This window comes from Dermacentor albipictus, chromosome 1 (genome assembly GCF_038994185.2).
Source record: "Dermacentor albipictus isolate Rhodes 1998 colony chromosome 1, USDA_Dalb.pri_finalv2, whole genome shotgun sequence".
NCBI lineage: Eukaryota > Metazoa > Arthropoda > Arachnida > Ixodida > Ixodidae > Dermacentor > Dermacentor albipictus.
In genome coordinates, this window is record NC_091821.1 from 409,597,956 (window position 1) to 409,617,335 (window position 19,380).

Below are 19,380 nucleotides of genomic sequence, written 5' to 3' on the forward strand. Positions count from 1 at the left end.
TTCACACTCTAGTAACTACTCGTAGCTCAGCGTGCTAGAAGTATTATAATTGTATATTATTTGATATCTTCAAGAAGCTTCACTGGTACTGTTATCACTTTTCGACATAATTAAGCTTATTAGAGTTTACCGTCCTCAAACTTACATCGAAAGGTGGATGAAATGATCTCATATTCATGAGTGCCCGTTTTTCACTTATCATGAAGCCTTCGTTTCGTGAATTATTATTTAGAGAAGGTCGGATGCAGAAAATCTAATCATGATGATATATGCGGAGGATTGTTCTTAGAGCACTCTGGCCGTCTGGCGAAGAGGCTGAAACATGGCTTAGAGCTTTAATACGATAATTACTGTGTATGAAAATGATGATCCTGCTTCCTTATCATCGGTGAAGCCCGCTTATGCTCGAAGGAACGCATAGTGTCTCATTTCAACGACATTCCTTGTGCTGCCAGACTGCCCTGAAACTACCACCCCAAATATGCCATTAATCATCCCTGATCAAAATAATGTTCCGCTGAGCCACTTGTCGTTTTAATGGTCGTTTGCTGGCGTTCCTATACAGGGTGTCCCAGCTAACTTTACCCAAGCTGGTCAATGAAAAAGAAAAGATTTTGAAAAACACTGTGCGAGATACGCTTGTGACACAAGGTATTCCGTTGAAAGACCTCTAACGGCCAAAAACCATAAGGCTGAAAATCACGTCTTGCACCGTGCTTTCTCAATTACTTTTCTTTTTTTCAGTGAAGGGCTTGGATAAAGTTAGATGGGATACTCTATAATATGAGACGTTGTGCGTGACGTGATGGGTTGTATCAATTGATCATCGTCGTTTCCAGTGGCACAGATTTCTCGTTCAAGTTTACCACCGACACAACGCAAGCCTAATAAGTTAAATAAAATTTCGGGACGCAGCGACATCACGCGCGTTGTGTCTGGCACTTCGTTCTGGTCACGGAACGAGACCAAAGAGGGGGATGTGCGAAGTGTTTGAGGGATCACCGGATCACGGGCGCAAGCGAGGCAAAGCGACACAGCGCAAGACCGGAACGGGCATTAACGCGCCAACTTTTTTGGGGCGCACGCCAGGCGACCAGATAAGCAATCTCCAGACCAGTGTTGCGCCAATAAAATAAAATAGCCCGAAAAGGACCGATGTTGACTGAAAAACGCTCCGAAGGAAGCGACAGCGCGGAAGAGGAAATGAACGGCGTCTAAGTAATAAGAGCAACGGCGACCGAGCAGCAAAGACGCGTGCGACGGCCTTTGCCATCCACAGCTTCTCTGCATTTGCCGTACGTTCATTTTTTTTTCTCTTTTTCTTGGCATCCGTGCTTCCGTGCTTGTGCTTCTATGCTCTGAGTGATGCTGCTGCCTAAAACACACGCCTCGACGCCCAAGCAGAGCGCGGCGGGGTCACACCACAAAGAAAGATTGGCGTTGGTGCTGAGGCGAGGACATTCCCTCGCCCTTCGCGTGAGGCGTGAGCCAATCTCGTTGGAGGCGGCACGTCGCGCGTTTTCTGTATACTTAGAAAGAGTATTCCATGCGCGTCACTTAATTGGTAAATTGAACAGGCAAGGGGGAGCGCACGCTACCGTTACGTTCTGCTTTTCAGCAAAACGGAAGTAATTGAGAGAAAAAAGAGGGACCTTGAAGAAGTTCACACCGAACGAGAAGCACATGCCTCAACTTTAACGGTGTTTTTCTCGCGTGTTCATGCTCTGACGTTGGTACTGCATGCTTGTTTATTTGTCTGTTTGGTTGGTTAATTGGCTGGTTGGTTGTTTGCCTGTCTGTCTGTCTGTTTGTTTGTTTGTTTGTTTGTTTGTTTATTTGTTTGTTTCTTTGTTTGTTTGTTTGTTTGTTTGTAGTGTGCCCGTGGGAAACGTGAAATACGAGCTAATTCTCAGGTCTTCAGGAGCATGGCAATGATCAGCGATCATGGCGGTGACCTTTATGCCGATGATTGTGTTTTATATAAAGTTCACTGTTCTAATGATCATTACCACCTCCAAGAGTCATTTACTAGGTTTTGAACTTGGTGCAACGCCTGGCGAAAGAGTATTAACTTTGATAAAACTGTCCGTATGTCCTTCTGTAAAATATCTTCTTCTCTTTTTCATTACTCCTTCAATAGCCGCGCTGTGTGTAAGGTATCTGAGTATAAGGATCTCGGTGTCATTTTTAGGCATAACATGTCATGGTCGAATCATATTGTTTACATTTGTAACAAGGCACTAAAAATATTTGGTTACCTACGTCGTACACTATCCAACTCTCCAAAAGATACTAAGCTACTGTTATATATATCGCTAATCCTTCGTGTTGTTGACTACGCATCTGTCCTTTGGAACCCTTATAAGTAGCGTGAGAGTAACAGGCTAGAGGCAATTAAGAAAAAAAAAAACAACTAAAAATTATATATAACCGTTATGATTGGGACTTCTCACCCTGTTCTGCGCTTCGTTGCTTGAATTTAACTTTGCTCTATATGCACGTCGCCGCATAGCATCGTTAAATTGCTTGCACAGCATCGTCAATTCTTCTGTTCATCATCATCATCATCAGCCTGGTTAAGCCCACTGAAGGGCAAAGGCCTCTCCCATACTTCTCCAACAACCCCAGTCATGTACTAATTGTGGCCATGCGTCCCTGCAAACTTCTTAATCTCATCCGCCCACCTAACTTTCTCCCGCCCCCTGCAACGCTTCCCTTCCCTTGGAATTCAGTCCGTAACCCTTAATGACCATCGGTTATCTCCCTTCCTCATTACATGTCCTGCCCATGCCCATTTCTTTTTCTTGATTTCAACTTCCGTTAGACTTTCAAAAATCAACTATACTGACCTCGCGCCAGAGTCATCGACAAGACGACATGATAACTCGATCTTGATGCCTTATTTTGTACGCACTAATGTGCAAATATATTTAAATTCAGCTTTTTCCCTCATTCCATAGAAGACTAGAATTCTTTACTTGGGTCTATTCGCTCATGCTCATCCCGAAGTGTTGTATATGCCATCCAAGGTGAATGGTCCTAGCACATAACCCTCATCGTTGTATCGTATTTCTCTCTGGTATAATTTCCCTCTGGTAACCCGCTCCTGCTATAGCGCTTATTGCGCTGCAATACGTACAAATAAATAAATAAAAATAAATGGCCTGCTATTTAATGAATGCGCGCTTTTTTCACGTGGAACTTCCCGTCTGACAACAGCTTCTCTAAAACAGCTCAGTCCAACAGCAGTGCGGCATGCTTCTAGGCTGCAAAGTGCATCTAGGCTTCTAGGCTGCAAAGCTTATAAAGAATAGGGAGAGGAAGTAGTAGGGCACACACGCCTACAAATAAAGGGGACAGGCAGGCTAGTCATATGTGGGATGTTTTCTTTCCGAGCTATATTGATGAAATGATCATGTTAAGAATTTCCACTAAGCAATATAATATCGGCTGTGAGAAACGGTATTCATAAAAAAGGGGCTATGCGCCGTCTACAATAGCGTAAATTCTACAATAAATGGGAAAAAGCCTATCGTTTCATTTTCTTTTTCAATTTAACACTCTTCATATCGAGGATTCGCTCCTTCATAACGCCCTCATCGCATTAAAAATGTTTAGAAGAAAGTGCTGACAAGGTTCAGAGGGTTTTCTTGAAAGGTCGAATGGCGTTAAATGAATTCGCTCTCGGTCCTCAGCGTCCGATTTGTCGATTTGTGCCAAGACTATCACCGGTAATTTCAATATGCTTTCTTTCTGGAGTGTGTGAGCAGCTCTTGTTTTCTGTCGATATTTTTATGGATGATATTATTCTTCACCTATTTGGTAGTTGATTAGGATAAGAACGAAAAATGGAAAGAAAGTCGTTTAACACCGTAAAAAGGAAAGGAGGAATGCAAATAAAAATAAAACGAATAAGAATTCATAACAATATATATACGTAATCACCGAGGGGAAAAACTGAAGTAAAATTTTGTTTTGTAGTGGAAGGCGCTGTGCTTTTACCTAGCTAAGCTAATCACAGGGAAACTGAACCATAAGAAGGAAATTCACAGAAGAATAAAAATGGATTGGATCGCGTACGGCAGACATCGTGAGCTCCTGAATGGGAGCTTACCGCTATCTTTGAAAAGGAAATTATACAATCAGTGCATTGTACCGGTGCTGACATACGGCGCAGAGACTTAGCGGCAGACAAAGAAGCTTGAGAACAAGTTAAGGACCGCGCTAAGAGCGATGGAACGAAGAATGCCAGGCATAACTTTAAGAGACAGAAAGAGAGCAGTTTGGATCAGAGAGCAAACGGGCATAGACGATATTCTAGTAGACATTAAGAGAAAAAAATGGCGCTGGGCAGGTCATGTAATGCGCAGACTAGATAACCGTTGTACCATTAGGGTGACAGAATGGGTACCAAGAGAAGGGAAGCGCAGTAGAGGACGGCAGAAGACTAGATGGAGTGACGAAATTAGGAAATTTGCGGTTGCTATTTGGAATCGGTTGGCGCAGGACAGGGGTAATTTGAGATCACAGGGAGAGGCCTTCGACCTGCAGTGGACATGAATAGGATTATTATTATTATTATTATTATTATTATTATTATTATTATTATTATTATTATTATTATTATTATTATTGAAGGTGCTGTGGAACTAAATACACAGATTTCACGCACAGACAGACTCAGCACTTGTTACATTATTTGAATTGTGAGCACTTGTGAGCACGCGAGCACTTGCAGTCGCAATCCCTGGACTACGCTGCCCAATTCCATTTATAAATTTTTACCTACACAGAGCTGGTCTGGTTACTTCACCGAACTGTTCCTCTTGTGGGGAAGATGAAACAATATATCATTTTCGCATTTATGGTCGAAGATATTCTAAATTGCGAAAAAAGAACGTAAGAACACCGTTACACCTCTTTAGATTAGACTGTTCAAAATTGTATCTTTGGAGGCCTGGATACTTAGCGTTTGTACGTACGTGCGAGTGCATGTCCATCTCTCGGGCCTGGCTTCCCGCTCAGCTTCGTAGCGACGTCTCCCCCCCCCCCCCCCCCCCCATAATTATGACATCCAGCTGGCACATTTACGAGCCATTTAAAGGAAATTAATCAGTCTGTTTAGAGCTAGCGGCAGGCTGTGGCGTACAACATATATTTGACCTCGACGTTCATAGTCCGCTCCCCTTATGCACGCGTAACCTTACAGTTTGCACGCTAGCCGCTACGTGGGAAACCTAGTGTTCTTTCACGCAACTCTAACGCCGGGAGCAGAAAGCCCAACACAGCGCACGCTCCTCTGGCGACCTGACTTAGTGGAACATGACTTGTGCTTTCTGCTGACAACTTTGCCTTCTGCATGCCAAACTGACCGCACGTCAGCCGTATCGTTGCGACGCCCTTATGATGAATGCGAATTTCAAAGCACATCTATCTCTGCGGTGCCGGAGTGAGCGCATTGGCTGCTGGGTGGACCGGAAGCGAAGATGGGATTATAACGGCTCACTATTGTTTTAGAAATATTTGCTCCGAACTGCTAGTCGACAGCTGTCAACAAACGTGACAGAAAATTTTGACCAGCGATTTTCAGGATAATGAGCCGACAGACGTTGAAATTCTACTTTACCACTCGGTGTGGCTCAGTGGTCTATCTGTTGCTTGGTTGCTCAGAACGAGGGTGTGGTTTTTATTCTTAGCCACAGCGGTCGCATTCTCATGGAAGTGGGGGTGGTGGTGGTAAACATTTATTAATTGAACCTTTGTTTACAACACTACTTGCGAGGAGGCTCAGGAGCGCGTAGGCTGGCCGGGAGTTTGTGGCCCTCGGCGACCCTCAGAGCCCAGTCCACCAGCCGTGTTTGGTCGGCTGGGTTAGAGTTGGACACCGCGGTCTCCCATCCCTTGACGTGGGTGAGTTGCCACGCAAAGGGTGGCTGGAGCTCAGAGCATATGAATATTATGTTATGGAAGTTGGCTCTAGGCCCGCCGCAGAGTGTACATTTCCGTCGATATAGGCCTGGATGAACCAGTGCGAGAAAAGTTGGAGAGAGGAACGTTTGTGCCTGAAGCTGGCACCAGGTAGTTTGCTAGAATTTTGTTAAGGGTTTGTGTGGGGGAGGATATCTCAACCGCATTTCGAGGAAATGGAGGATAATCTCGTGATATGCTACCAATAGGTCTCTGGCGTCGCCCAAGTGATCGGATGGCGTGGCTCGGTTGACGGCTACTCGAGCGATAGAATGGGCCATCTCGTTGCTTGGATAGCTCGCGTGCGCAGGAACCCAGATGAAATTGGTCTGAGGGAGTCTGACAATTGATAATTTTCCGTGCCGGTTCATGAACTCGGTCTTTGGAGTAGTTGCAAATTCCAGTTTTGGAGTCGCTAAAGAAAACCTCGGCAGCGGTGGTTGAGATGGCGAGGGCTATGGCAGCCTCCTCCGCCTCTAGAGACGTGCACGCCTGTATAGTGGCAGCTGTGGTGTAACGAAGTTGATGTGACACTACAGTTATGGCATAGGCCGATTTGTTTGGGTAGTTAGCGGCGTAAATACACACCGTGAGGTGGTCGTGCTGGTGTTGTTTGTAGAGGGCTTTTGCCCTGGCCTGCCTGCGTGCCTCACGATACGCGAGGTGCTAGGTTTTAGGCAGGGGGAGGATAGTGATGCAGTTTTGTATGTCTGATGGTAAGAGATATGTCTGATCGGCCTCGGAAGTCGGGCTTAGTGGTAGTTAATTCAGGATGTTCTGACCTGTGGTGGTAGAGGGCAGGCACTGAATTTGGTCTGTGCGGTGGGCTTCCGTGAGCTCATCAAATGCCTTATGTACCCTCATGCGAAGGAGGCGCTTATTTGGCGTGTGCCTGGGGAGGTTTCATGGAGGTGGAATGCAAAAAAAAAAAGAAAGAAATACCCTGTATACCGTGTATAGGGTGCACGTTAACGAACCACAGGTGGTCAAAGTGAATCCGAAGTCCTGCACTACGGTGTCTCTCATAACGCACTGTGCAAAACAAATTAAAAAAATTGTGTGACTTCGTATCTACATGATCGCAGCGCATCGCCCCTATGGACATTGTTTAGGTCACACTCACAAGACATGCCAGGGTGCCTAGTATCGGCCATCAACCGTAATCTTCGGGCTGGAATCCTGCTGAATATTTCTCAATTCCGATAAGCGTATATGAGATCACGAACGGGATACTCGCCATCTTTCTTTGGCCGTCGGTTTGTTTGTCATCAAAAATGCCACCGAACAGATAAAGATATTTGTGTCAAAGTGCGGTTGAAATCGTGGCCTTCCAATCGAGAGTGGGGCATCCTTACGATCGCAACGCGGAAGTTCGGTTGACGTTTAGGTGCAGTAAGTGGAAGCGAGTTATGGGGCTCGACGCAAATGCGATTAGGCATTTAGATACATCACTTTGTGAAAAAGAAAAATTGGCATCCACCCAAAAGCAGCACGAAGCAAAAAAGAAAACTCATTTGAGTGTTCTAGAAAGAAAGCTTGGCAATAAAAAAAAAAGAAAGTTAATCCTAGTCCAGGGATGGTTAACGCCTGGAAGGCGTTGGTACCAGGGAAGACACCAACGCTTTCCTGAGCTAACCGTACGACTCTGTTTACTCAACTTTAAATAGCACTTGAGTGTTCAACAATTATCTGAGCTTAACGGCAGGGTCCACTTAACTCGGGATGGGGGAACGACCACCCTTGAAAGACGTTCGTCCTATAGACTCAATTCCTGGAACAGAATATCCTCAGATTGACACCTTTCTCACGGAAGTCTTTATTTTTGATTTTTTTTATTGCCGAGCTACGTGCACAAAGAGAATCGGTGCGCAAGCATTCAATACAGTGTGGTGAATTTTTCTTATTACTGTGTTCGCGTAATATACCCGCCGTGGTTGCTCAGTGGCTATGGTGTTGGGCTGCTGAGCACGAGGTCGCGGGATTGAATCCCGGCCACGGCGGCCGCATTTCGATGGGGGCGAAATGCGAAAACACCCGTGTGCTTAGATTTAGGTGCACGTTAAAGAACCCCAGGTGGTCGAAATTTCCGGAGTTCTCCACTACGGCGTGCCTCATAATCAGAAAGTGGTTTTGGCACGTAAAGCCCCAAGTATTATTATGTTCGCATAATACTAAAGATAACGTGTTCAGCTTAAGGTAAACGTTGCGGTTTGTTCTTCCTTGGCAGCTCGGGCTCTATTTCACAGAAGAAAATACGAAGAACAAGTAAGAGAGGCAGAATGACTTTTGCCCGTGAATAAGAAATTAATTTCTGCCGGAGGAAATTGCAAGGGAAATGACTTGGTGACATTTCCTGCGTGCTCCAATTCCCGGCCATACAGTTTTTACCTGCATCCTATACGAAACTCGCCGCCTCTTTCGGATATATTCGGAGAGCCTCAATGTGCCTTTATCTCTTGGTCATCAGCTGCGCGCTCGAGCAGCGCCAAGTGCGGTGCCAGCAATTAAAGGGCGATCGCTCAAGATTCATCGTGTGGGGCGCGACTTGTAGGAGTTGAGTTAAACGGGCCTCCGTCTTTTTGGTTGCGTGCACGTTGCTTTTGCCAGCGTGCTCGTTTTAGAGCGCAGCTCTTAGGCGCCCCTTGCTGCGGCGAGCATCGGCGTCGGCGGCGTAACCGAGTGAACGAGCACAGCGAAAGATGAAAGAGTGAACGCCGAGCGGGAGATGAAAGTCGCTAATGGCGGAGGACGTGAGCGCCACTTCAGTGATGCGCGGGCGGGAAACGGGTGTCATGCAAACCCGGCCGACCGCTGGATGCGTACTCGTATCTGGCCTCAGCCGGACCGCTCGTTTCATGCCATCTTCTGCTCGCGTCAGCTTTCACTCGCGCTTGTTAAGTTTGCTTTGTCTGGTCTCGTTGGCGCTTGCTTCGATTGTCATTGTTTGCGATTGTAGAGCGTAGTTCTTAGGCGCCCGTTCCTGCGGAGAACGTCGGCGGCGTACCCGAGCGAACAACCAAGCGGAGAGGAGAGTGCGGCAACAATGGCTGCGAGACGGCGCCAATTAGCGCGCGTCGACTGGTAGATTTGTCGGAGGCGGCTTCTGTGAATCGCGCCCGCGCGTCACCCACGCGCTGGCTCTCGCGGCCTCCAGATTAGCGAAGCAGCGGCGGCACATTTCACTCCGTTTGCAACGTGTGGCACGAGATAGATTGTCCGCGACAGACAATACATCCCGAAATGAAAACGCGCATGCAGCTGCGCTCAAATTTTGGGTTAGGCAGTGTAGTAATCTTCGGGTAAATTTCTTACAGACCCCCGTCTTCTTCAATCACGTCTTACGTTCCGTCAAAGTGACGTGCTGGCACTTGTATTGATGGAAACCTGAGATTGTGTATTAAATATCTAATTACCTCTTACTGTCGCAACTCCTCGCAGCGCTGCGTCACTCTTCTGCATGCAGTTATCGCTAGTATTAGGCCCATATACTTTTATTTGTTGATTTTTTTATTCTCTCTGGGGGAGCATTATCTAATTTAATGATATTTAGGAGGTAGGAGATTCGCCATGCTTGCCGACGCTTGGCGTGTAGGAGGACCAGTGTGAACTGACAGACAACCAGCCATGTTCAAGCTAAAGTGTGTGGGAAAGGAAAATATAAAAGGAGAGAGAGAGCGAGAAAGCAGGCTGGTGTAGTCTTGCAGAATCGGAACCCAAATTTCTCACGAAACAGTTGTTTTAGAGAAGTTGCAGCAAGTAGTTCAGTTGCTGTAATTAAGCCTCAAGCTTTAATACGTTGCCGAATTGTGAATGGCCCGTTTGAAACGCTGCCTGTATATAACGCTTTAGAGCACTTCGGATCTCTTGCATACGTAATGTACGGCTAAGGCCGTAGCTAGTCGCACTTTGACATTTACATACACATTATCAATTGCAGCCTCCAATTTTAAACAAATATAAACAAAGTGCCTTGTTCAGTTCACTAAGGACACCGAGGAAATCTACTACGAACATCGTACGATGCGTAAAAAAAAAGACATAGACCAAAGGTTCAGTAATTATGTGCAATGTTTCTAATCAGGCCAAGAACGTTAACGTTTTTCGATACATCACACTTAAAATGACGCCCATTTCCACCAAATATAAACTTTGTGTAACGTAGAGTTCTATTGAGACATCGGAAAACTTAGTTGATAATGGCCGTGTGACTCTTTCACGCACTTAAGAAGTTTTTCGCAAATGGTGTATTTGATCCATAGACATTTAACTTCGCATACTGATTTGCCATAGCGCTTTTCCATTTTTCTAAGTTTGATCTCGGTGGCAGTTGTAGTTATGCCAAGGCTGCGTGGTAAATTTTTCGCCACTTATTACTCTCTCATAACGCTCCAGAGCGCTTGCATGCGTAAGTTTCTGCGAGGGCCGTTATCCAATCAAATATTTCAGACATTCATTAACATGACTTTGTTTTTCCAAATATATACAAAGTACTTTGTTCAATTCAACGAGGACACTGGGGAATCCAACTATAAACCTCGTATAACGCATAAAGAGAGAGAGAAAAAACGAAGGTTCAGTAAATATTTTCAAATCTTTTAGTTAGGCCAAGGAACTGAAAATATCGCCACGCATTAAACTTAAAATGCCCCCATTTGCGTTTGGTGACATTTGGAGCTGTTTCAGTACTCTGAGAAACATTGCGGATAACAGCAGTATATTACATTCTCGAATGATTGGAGGAGGATGAGGAAAAGGAAGGAATGAGAGGTAGGGAGGTCAATTAGATGCACGTCTGGTATGCTGCCCTACACAGTGGAAGATCTTTAATGGAAGAAAAGAAAAGAGAGGGAAGGAAGAAGGTGCTATCGATGTGTATACGTACGGATGACCTTAACTTCACGCCTATAAATGGTAACTGAGGCCAGTCATAATTATGAAGCCTAGCAGTGCCCGCATCGCTTTGTAAGCCTATGATGCGTGGGACCATGGTCCGAGAATCTCAGTCTGTGAAAATAGTTTGTTATGTAATCGGTTTAACACCCGCCTTGGAACGTTGCGTTCGTTGTCATAGAGGTTACAAAAACACAACACATGTTCGATCGTCTCTTCACAGTTGCAAGAGTCACAGATTGCTGTGTCGCGCACTCCAATAAGGAATGAGTAGGCTTTTGTAAAAGCCACCCGTAACCAGATTATGGCACAGTAAAGTTGCATTACGGCGGGAGAGGTTCGATAGAATCTGCAACCTCAATGTAAGGTCCAGCCGGTGGGGACGGCAGTTGGAGAAAATCGAGGCGTTCCACAATGTTTCAGTGTTGGTTTGAGCGAGTAAACGAAGACCCCTCGCAGAATCTGTCCTTGATAAGGGTATAGGAAGTGCCAGGGTTTCTTTATGGGCTGACGGGGCGTCATCATCAGCAAGGCCATTTCCGACGATGCCACAGTGCCCAGGAAGCCATTGGAACATGATGTCGTGTCTGTTTATGAGGGCTTGAAGGAGAATCTCTCTGGTCTCAGACACCAGTTGTTCATGGGTCTTACTTCGTAAGGCTGACTGCAGACTCGGAGTCACAAAAACGAGCCACTTTCGCCTGTGGAGCTTGTGGCTGAGACAGATTCATTGGCGTAAATTTGCGTTATTTGTTCGTATGCCTTGTTCAGTAATCTTCTATATAGCGCTGGAGTTAAGCTACACAGAATAAACATTTATCGTTGGTCACTCACAACAGGCTTCCTACTTCAATGAAATATAAAGATTCCTAGCATAGTTCACCGAGGAGACCGGGAAAATCAACTACGCGCCTCGCATAACGCATGAAATTTGAGAAACTAGTATGCAGTAATGATTTTCAAAGGCCATAATTACTCACACACGTTACAACTAGATAGCCTACTGGCCAGAGCCGCGGCGGATGCTCAGCACCAAGGTCGCCTGTGGTTAGATAAGGGTCGCCTAGAGGAGAGTCCTGCAAATATATATGCGTAAATAGGTCCCTTTTGAGATGCGAATACCCACAAGTAGCCGAACAGACCAGGCCGGGGAACTGCTCTTTCCATTTGGAAAACCGCTGACTTTTCAGCAACACCGGGATCCAAACCAGTAGGTCTTGAATACGAGGCACATGCCCAACCACTAGGTCACCGCTGTGATTTCATATCTCTCGCTCTCTCTACTTCGGAAGGCCCGGTCTCACGGGGCCGACACGACGCCGATTTTCGTCTGCCGACTTTCTATAGGACAGCTGCATCAGCCCTGTGGCACTGCGCCGACGACAACGATCTGCAGATATACAAGTCCGCCAATTACCATGCCACCGGGGGGACGGCGTGAAGGGAGTCGTCGGCAGATGCGCGATTTTCTTGGTGCATACGCTCAAACGACACGGTGGCTTTATCCCCAGGCCGACCCACCTGCAGTGTAATTTTTGTCGCCAATTTCTATACGTGCTGCTCGCTTCCTTAAATCTATGTTACCCGTTCTCAGGAAGTTATTTCCCACGTGAATGGCGAGAAACCTCAGAGCGCAACTTTGGCCGTTTGAATACTGATTTAACAGAGCGACACTTTTGTTTACATCGGAACGCACACGCGAGGACGGGGCGCGTGGCTCGTCGTTCCTTCAAACGCAGCGTAGACTGCAGAGCGGTGACATGAAATGGTAATGAAATGTTGCGAAGCCTACAAATTTGCAGATATCAGCAGCGTCTCGCCACATTAAGACGAGCTGATATCAGGGACAGGGCCGCTTCGAAAACGACGAGTGGGAGACCGTGTACGGGGGGGGAGTTACTGCCGATTTTGTAAGTGGGTTCTCCGTTTTCGTGACATTCGTCGTGCGTGCAGTTTGCGTAGTCAATAAGGTACTAATAGAGGAAACTAGGTGCTCGTAAGCACTCACTTATAAAGAGCTCAGCTTAATTCTCGCAAAAGCAGCGGTGTTTGGTCTTACCTTATCACTTACAGCGCGATAACACGGTCAGGTGGTTTCTACACGCAATATTAAAGGCCCTTGTTGCCTTGTTGCACTTGTTGCCCATTTAGCATCAAATTCAAACAGTACGTGTCAGTAGTTAACAAATGTGTCGGCACAACAATAGACACACACCTATGCATCTGTACGTAGTTGCATTACGTTCATGAGAGGGAGGGCGATTGCAGACCCGCGGACTTGAAAACGGTGACCCACCGATGTCGGCACCGCGCCCAGTCACCGCTTCCCGCTCCTTGTGTGCGTACCGAACGAAGTGAAAAGGGACCAATGTCAAATCTTTATAGTGCAACTGAACTATAATAGCTTATTACAATATACTAATATGATAGAATATAGTAGCAACTGAACCAAGGGTGCTGTAACATAACACTATTCCAAACTTTTCTATTTCAATTCTGCAATCAGCCCTCCACGATTGGTCAAACACTTTTTTGGACCACCTCCACTTCACCTGCCGGTCACGCGACGTCACGAAAACCGCGAAAGCTCCCCACCTGATATGACGTGTGCACACTGATTATGCATGATTTGACCGAGCAAAAGGAAAATAGTTATTTCAGATTCGACGCCTTTTCGCCATTACCCCTCGGCTATTGGTCAAAAGTTTTCGCGCTGCACTCACCTCGCCTGCCTCTCACGCGACGTCACAAAATCGCAAAAACTCACCAGAGATTATGGGGTTTTCCGTGCTAAAACCACTTTCTGATTATGAGGCACGCCGTAGTGGAGGTCTCCGGAAATTTCGACCACCTGGGGTTCTTTAACGTGCACCTAAATCTAAGTACACGGGTGTTTTCGCATTTAGCCGCCATCGAAATGCGGCCGCCGTGGCCGGGATTCGATCGCGCGACCTCGTGCTCAGCAGCCTAACACCATAGCCACTGAGCAACCGCGGCGGGCCAAAAACTCACCACGTCAAAGTGACCTGTACGCGTTAAAGTTGTATTAATATGCCGAATAAAACAGAATTTTCTTCTGAATAGCCGCTGGCTGCCCCATTCCGAAAGGAATAAAAGATGGTTGCCGCCGATCGCTCAGTCACATGGCTACTCGCACCTGCCGGAGTGCACGCGTTCATTTGCGTCTAATAAAACTTTTTGCGTATCCGTGTGACGTTTCGGGCACTTTCGGCACATTTACACCTCGTTCTACCAACTATGCTATTTGATTTTTAATATGTTACGAATATTAAGGCTTTTCGGTAATTTGTCCACGCTGCTGTAGGCGCTAATGTGGAAAGTTATGCTAGTCGGTGATTAATCATGATATCGTTCTGGTGAAGCAGCGCACTGAAACGGGCACACTGAAGACACACAAGAAAAGACGACACTCGCTGCACTCGCAACTATAGGCTTTCAGAGCACATACTTCACATTTATATACATGCGCACCCTCAGGCGTTAGAGATAATCAAGGCAAGATTAAAGGCATTATTCAAAATCATTTGCCCGCGCATACTCGGGCGTAGACGATATGGCACCTGTCTATCATGGTGTGCAATCCTACCGTATTTGTTGCACCCCTAACAAACATTTTTATTGAACATTTTTTTCTTTCTTTAGAGTACTTCCAAAAAGGCAACCTCACCATGGCTTAGATGTACAGATGGCTGACTGATACGACCCTCGCCCCTCTTGTGAATGTGAAAGGCTTCGATTATTTCCCAGGTCAGCTGATCCTTATGGTGCGATAAAACTGTAGTATCATTGTAAAGCGGCCAGCACCCATGTTGTGAGCAGTGCCCTTTAATGTGGGAATGGGTGTTCCCCCCCCCCCCCCCCCCAGTGACCCAGTGACCTTTTGTGCTCCAAAAATCTTGTGTTTACACACCGACCCGTTCGGCCAATGTATACGTTTCTACACGATATGGGCAAACAGTAAGCAACGGATGGCCTGCACTTGACAAGTTTTTCTTTATGCTTGGCCGTGCACTTACGACCATTTACTTTCATGCTTGTAAAAACTCTGCGATCCACTCCTACACATATTTTCCCAAGTTTGTTTGGTGCTGAAAAAACTACTCGTACACCATATCTGCCACTTACGTTTTTTTAAGTTATGCGCAATTTCGTGTGCATATGGTATTGACAAATTTTTTTGCTGTCATTCTCTTTTCTGTTACGCTCTTTCTGATAGCCATTGCGCACATAACGAAATAACTAATAGGCTGATGTACACAGTATACATTTTTCATATCCTGCATTCTTTAACCTGATAACTCTTGGCTGAAAGGTTCCTTTATTTTTTCCAGGCAAGACTTAGTTAAGGCCGCTCCAGGCACGAGAAAGCAATACCGCTTTTTACGACTTTTGCGTGTCCCGAATTGTAGCTATGCAAGGGTTTTTCTGATCGCGGGTTGTATGACCAGCAAACGTGGTCCGGTGTGGTAGTTAACGCCACGTCTAAAAACTGTAGCTTGCCCTTCTTTGGCAACTCAACAGTGAAATACAGTCCTTGGCTGTTGTTCTTGAACACTTTTAAGACCTCATTCACTCTTATGTCCAAATCACCATGTTCGACTATAGCCAAAAAATCGTCCACAAAACGGAACGCTTTTACCGCAAGGCCTTTAAGGTTTGCACCAATCGCTTTGTCAATGCTACCTAAAAAAATCATGTTAAGTACTGGAGCTACCTTTGAGCCTATGCATATACCGGACTTTTGTCTGTACATAACATTATTCCATAGTACAAAGGTCGACTCAAGAAATATATTAACTGATACGCCACATTTGCTGACAAATTCCATATCATCGATGTCTTCCGTTATAAAATGCCTAACACTCGTTAATAAGGGACCATGCAGAATGTTGTAATACATAGCCTGTACATCTATGCTGAAGAAATCGCATCTTCCAGGGTTAGACGTGCTTAAGTACGTTACTAACGTTTCAGAGTTTGGTAAAACGAACGAATCGGTAATTATGAAGCCATTAGGGTGGTTTTGAAGAAATGAAGAAACAACCAACTGCCACGAGTCCCTTTCTGATACTATGGCTCTGAACTGAACGCCAGCCTTGTGTGTTTTAGCCACCAAAAACAATTCTAGGTGCAGGTTGCACGAGCGTTTAACTGCTGAAGCAAGTCGCTCAAAATTGTTGCTTGCCAGTAATATGACTGCTTTATCCCTCACATTTTTAGCTTTTACGTCGACACGGACGAAATTCTTTTTGACGGCTGTCATCGCCTTCTCTTGGAAGAGACCTTCAGACACGACTACAAAACAACCTTCCTTATCAGAAGTAAGAAACCGCAAATCATTCTTCACGCCAAAGTTCACTAGATTCCTTACGTGTTGCTCTTTTCTGTCCGAGGTCGTCATCCTGGAAAGCATATCCATACACTCTGTGATGAAACGTGGACGCTCTTCTACAGCCACACGACGCGCCATGGACTTGGTCAGTGCTACTTTTTCTGGTTGTGGGAAGGCCGGCTCGAAGCAGAACTTCGGACCGAGTTCAAGAATCCTTTTGAAGTTCTCGGGAACAGTGGTGTCTCCTAAGGCGCTGCCTTCCAATGGTTTGTGCTTCTTTTGTCTAGGTAAGTGTGGTCTCGTGTTCTCCCACAACCAGTCCGCCAAACTGTCGGACTTCCTACACCATTCCCTGAAGCGTTTGTTGTGCTCTCGAGCGTGAAGCAAGGCATACGCTACTCTCAGGGAATCCTTGAAATGTCTTGCTTGTCTCCATAGTTCGGCTTTCACAATCCTACAAGTTCGTTTTGACTGTGTTGAAAATGGCTGAAGGAAACCGCACATGGTCTCGAGTTCCTGGGGGCACAGGTTGTACCTCACATGCCAAGATGCCACTCTTGCCTTGGAAACGCATACCGCCGTAACTGTAGCCAGGGTGCTAGGGTCGTGGTGCTTGAAGTTGTTCGAACATATAAAAGGTCCCGTTGTAAAGGAAATGAAATTCAGTAACGTGGAAAGTAGGCTAGTTGGTGATTAATCATCCTACGTTGCTGCGAAATAGTTGCGAGTGCAGCGAGTGCCGTCTTTTCTTGTGTCTTCACTTTGTCCGTGTCAGTGCGCTGCTTCACCAGCAAGGTATGATGACAGGTGCGCTGTTTCCTGAGATAATAAAGGATTCCATTGCAGTCTTGTTCCCATTATTGCTTACACTGTTGCTTGCTTACTGAATTTAATTCGTTGCGCGCAAGAGCACTAGCACAATGCTGCCTCAACGTCCATCAATATAGTGCAGCTCCAAAGAGCAGCAACTTAAATTTATGAAATCTAAGTTTTAAACAAATAAATACTCTAGAACGGAAGCGCCTGTCACTATTAAGCTCGCATGGATTCTTTGGCGAAAAACTCTACTAGAAGAAAAAAAAAGAAGTACAGAAGTAAAAGGTTTGGTTGCTTATAGATCTTGAAGAATTGTTATGCCCGAATAATTGAGTTAAGTGATGTTAGGGAAGGTTGTACTGTCACTACTGCAAAAAAGACAGACCTATAATTATTTCTTGGTATTGACAATGCAATGCATTCACTAGCTCTATGAAATAATTGCCTACGTTTGTACTAGGTGTTAATGACTGTAATTAATGCGTCAATGACCATTCGGCTATCAACAAAATATTAAATACCTCAATAAATGAAACCTTGGTGACAGAAAATAAAATGTTGGCAGGGAATGACATTTCGTTAACAGTCTAAAGGGATCGCGTGTACACGGAATAATTATTTGTAAAATATTGCTTTTGTAACTTCGACATCTGGACGCACTTTCATTTGATTAAGTTTGCAACGTCGGCATCATGTTCGGGCCAGTGATTCCGTATTTTTGCTTGTACATGTTGGTTTAGTTTAGTTATTTTCAGGTGGTAAATGTGTCCTGCCATACGAGTTTCCGTTAGTGCTACGTTATCTTATTGCGACTAAAAGCTGCCTCTACGAAGAGCAGCTTTTAACTACAGCTTCCTTCATCAGTGTGCTGATCAAAAATAAACATTATTATTATCACAAGTCTTGTTTAATTCGAGAAAGCAAACATGCGAGGTAATGAGATTTTTAAAACAACTAAGTGGCGTTTAAATTCAGGAAGGTTACTTCCTATGTTGATGGTGGCGGGGCCTGAGAGTTGGCAAATCGTCTTTATGGTTTTTGTTTATTTTTCTTGCATCGCCCCAGCATCTACTTCGGAAGTGAAAGGGACCAGGTTATCTTTTACTTTGTTAGAGGAAGAAAGAAAATAGAAAGGATTAAGAATGAGTTTAATTAATTTCCACCTTGTCGTTGTGCAAGGCTACATTTTCTACCACTTTCATATTGTTTTTTTTTGCGGGTTCATTGTATAATTTTTTGTGTTTTTTTTTCTTAATAAGATGGCGAGCTCAGGCAAGAAAATATTTATCCATCGAGCATTTGCTCTCGTTCAGTCCGTCAAAATATTTGTGGCGCGTTTCTTTTGCTAACTTGATAGTCTGAAAGCCAGAGAATCATTGGCCTGTTTTTCTTAGTGCTAGGCTTCCCTAATCTGTGTATTCTTTTCATGGCGACAGCTTTGATTTCGACAGTGTTTTTGTTATTCTTTATCAAGAATTTCTGTAACCTATCGCTGTTGTCTCCCGCTCTAACTCCTAATAACATACGATTGTTGCTTTCGGATCAATTTGAATATTTCATTTTTTTCTTTGCGATTCGAGAATGTGCACGACTTTTTTGATGGTCCCCCACCTTCACTCACGCCTTTGGTTTATTTGGGTTTCCTGGGTGGTAATGGGCTTCATCTTCGACTCCAAAGACGTAAAGCGCTCCTCATTCATCTCATCTAAGTGATCAGCAATTCTCTAGAGCTGTTTGGAGAGGCTGGTGGGGTCAGACCCAGGCTTTGCTTGGACCCCTTCATTGAGTAATCCGCCCATCTTTTGAAAATGAAAGGCAAGACCACTGCAAAGCTCTCAATCAACTAGATGGAAGGCCGCTCACCTTGAACAAGATCTTGGGACCATGGCCTCGCATATCGCAGCTACAAAAGGCCACAAAAGCGCTGCTGCGATATTTGAAAGCGACCGGATTGAGTCAGCGTCTGTGATCCGGACTGAGTGACCGACTGATATCTCCAGTGGACTTTCTCTTCTTTTAATCTTTCCGTCTCCCTTTCCCTTTCCCTAGTGTAGGGTAGCCAACCAGGCTCAGTCCTGGTTAACCTCCCTACCTTTCATTTATCATTTTCTCTCTCTCTCTTCAGTGAGTAATGGTAACATGTTAGCCACTTTCGTGTTATGTTAGACTTGTTAGGCACTTTACCATTAACCACTTTACAGGACAATAGTGAGACCAAGTAAAGAGAAAACGCGCCTTTGACGAGACAGCATGATCAAAAAGGCGTTTTTTTTTTCATTTTTCCACATCACATTTTTTTTTCCTAACGACAAGTGACTTGCTTAATGGAGTTGTAGAGGGAAGAAAAAACGGGC

General features: G+C 45.2%; 1 protein-coding gene across 10 annotated transcripts in view; it reads left to right on the plus strand.

The window, feature by feature from the left end:
- LOC135918168 (neuroligin-4, Y-linked-like) overlaps window positions 1-19,380 on the plus strand; it is a 694,509-nt gene that overhangs the window by 237,951 nt on the left and 437,178 nt on the right. For 8 of the 10 annotated variants that reach the window (XM_070532198.1, XM_070532197.1, XM_070532206.1 and 5 more), the window contains 2 exons: window positions 16,099-16,199; window positions 16,272-16,497. The exons of 1 other annotated variant lie outside the window; for it this stretch is intronic. The gene's annotated coding sequence lies outside the window, so the exon portion shown is untranslated. Of the gene's footprint in view, window positions 1-14,520; window positions 14,626-16,098; window positions 16,200-16,271; window positions 16,498-19,380 lie in introns of all 10 variants that reach the window. One more of the 10 variants, XM_070532199.1, reaches the window with a different exon arrangement.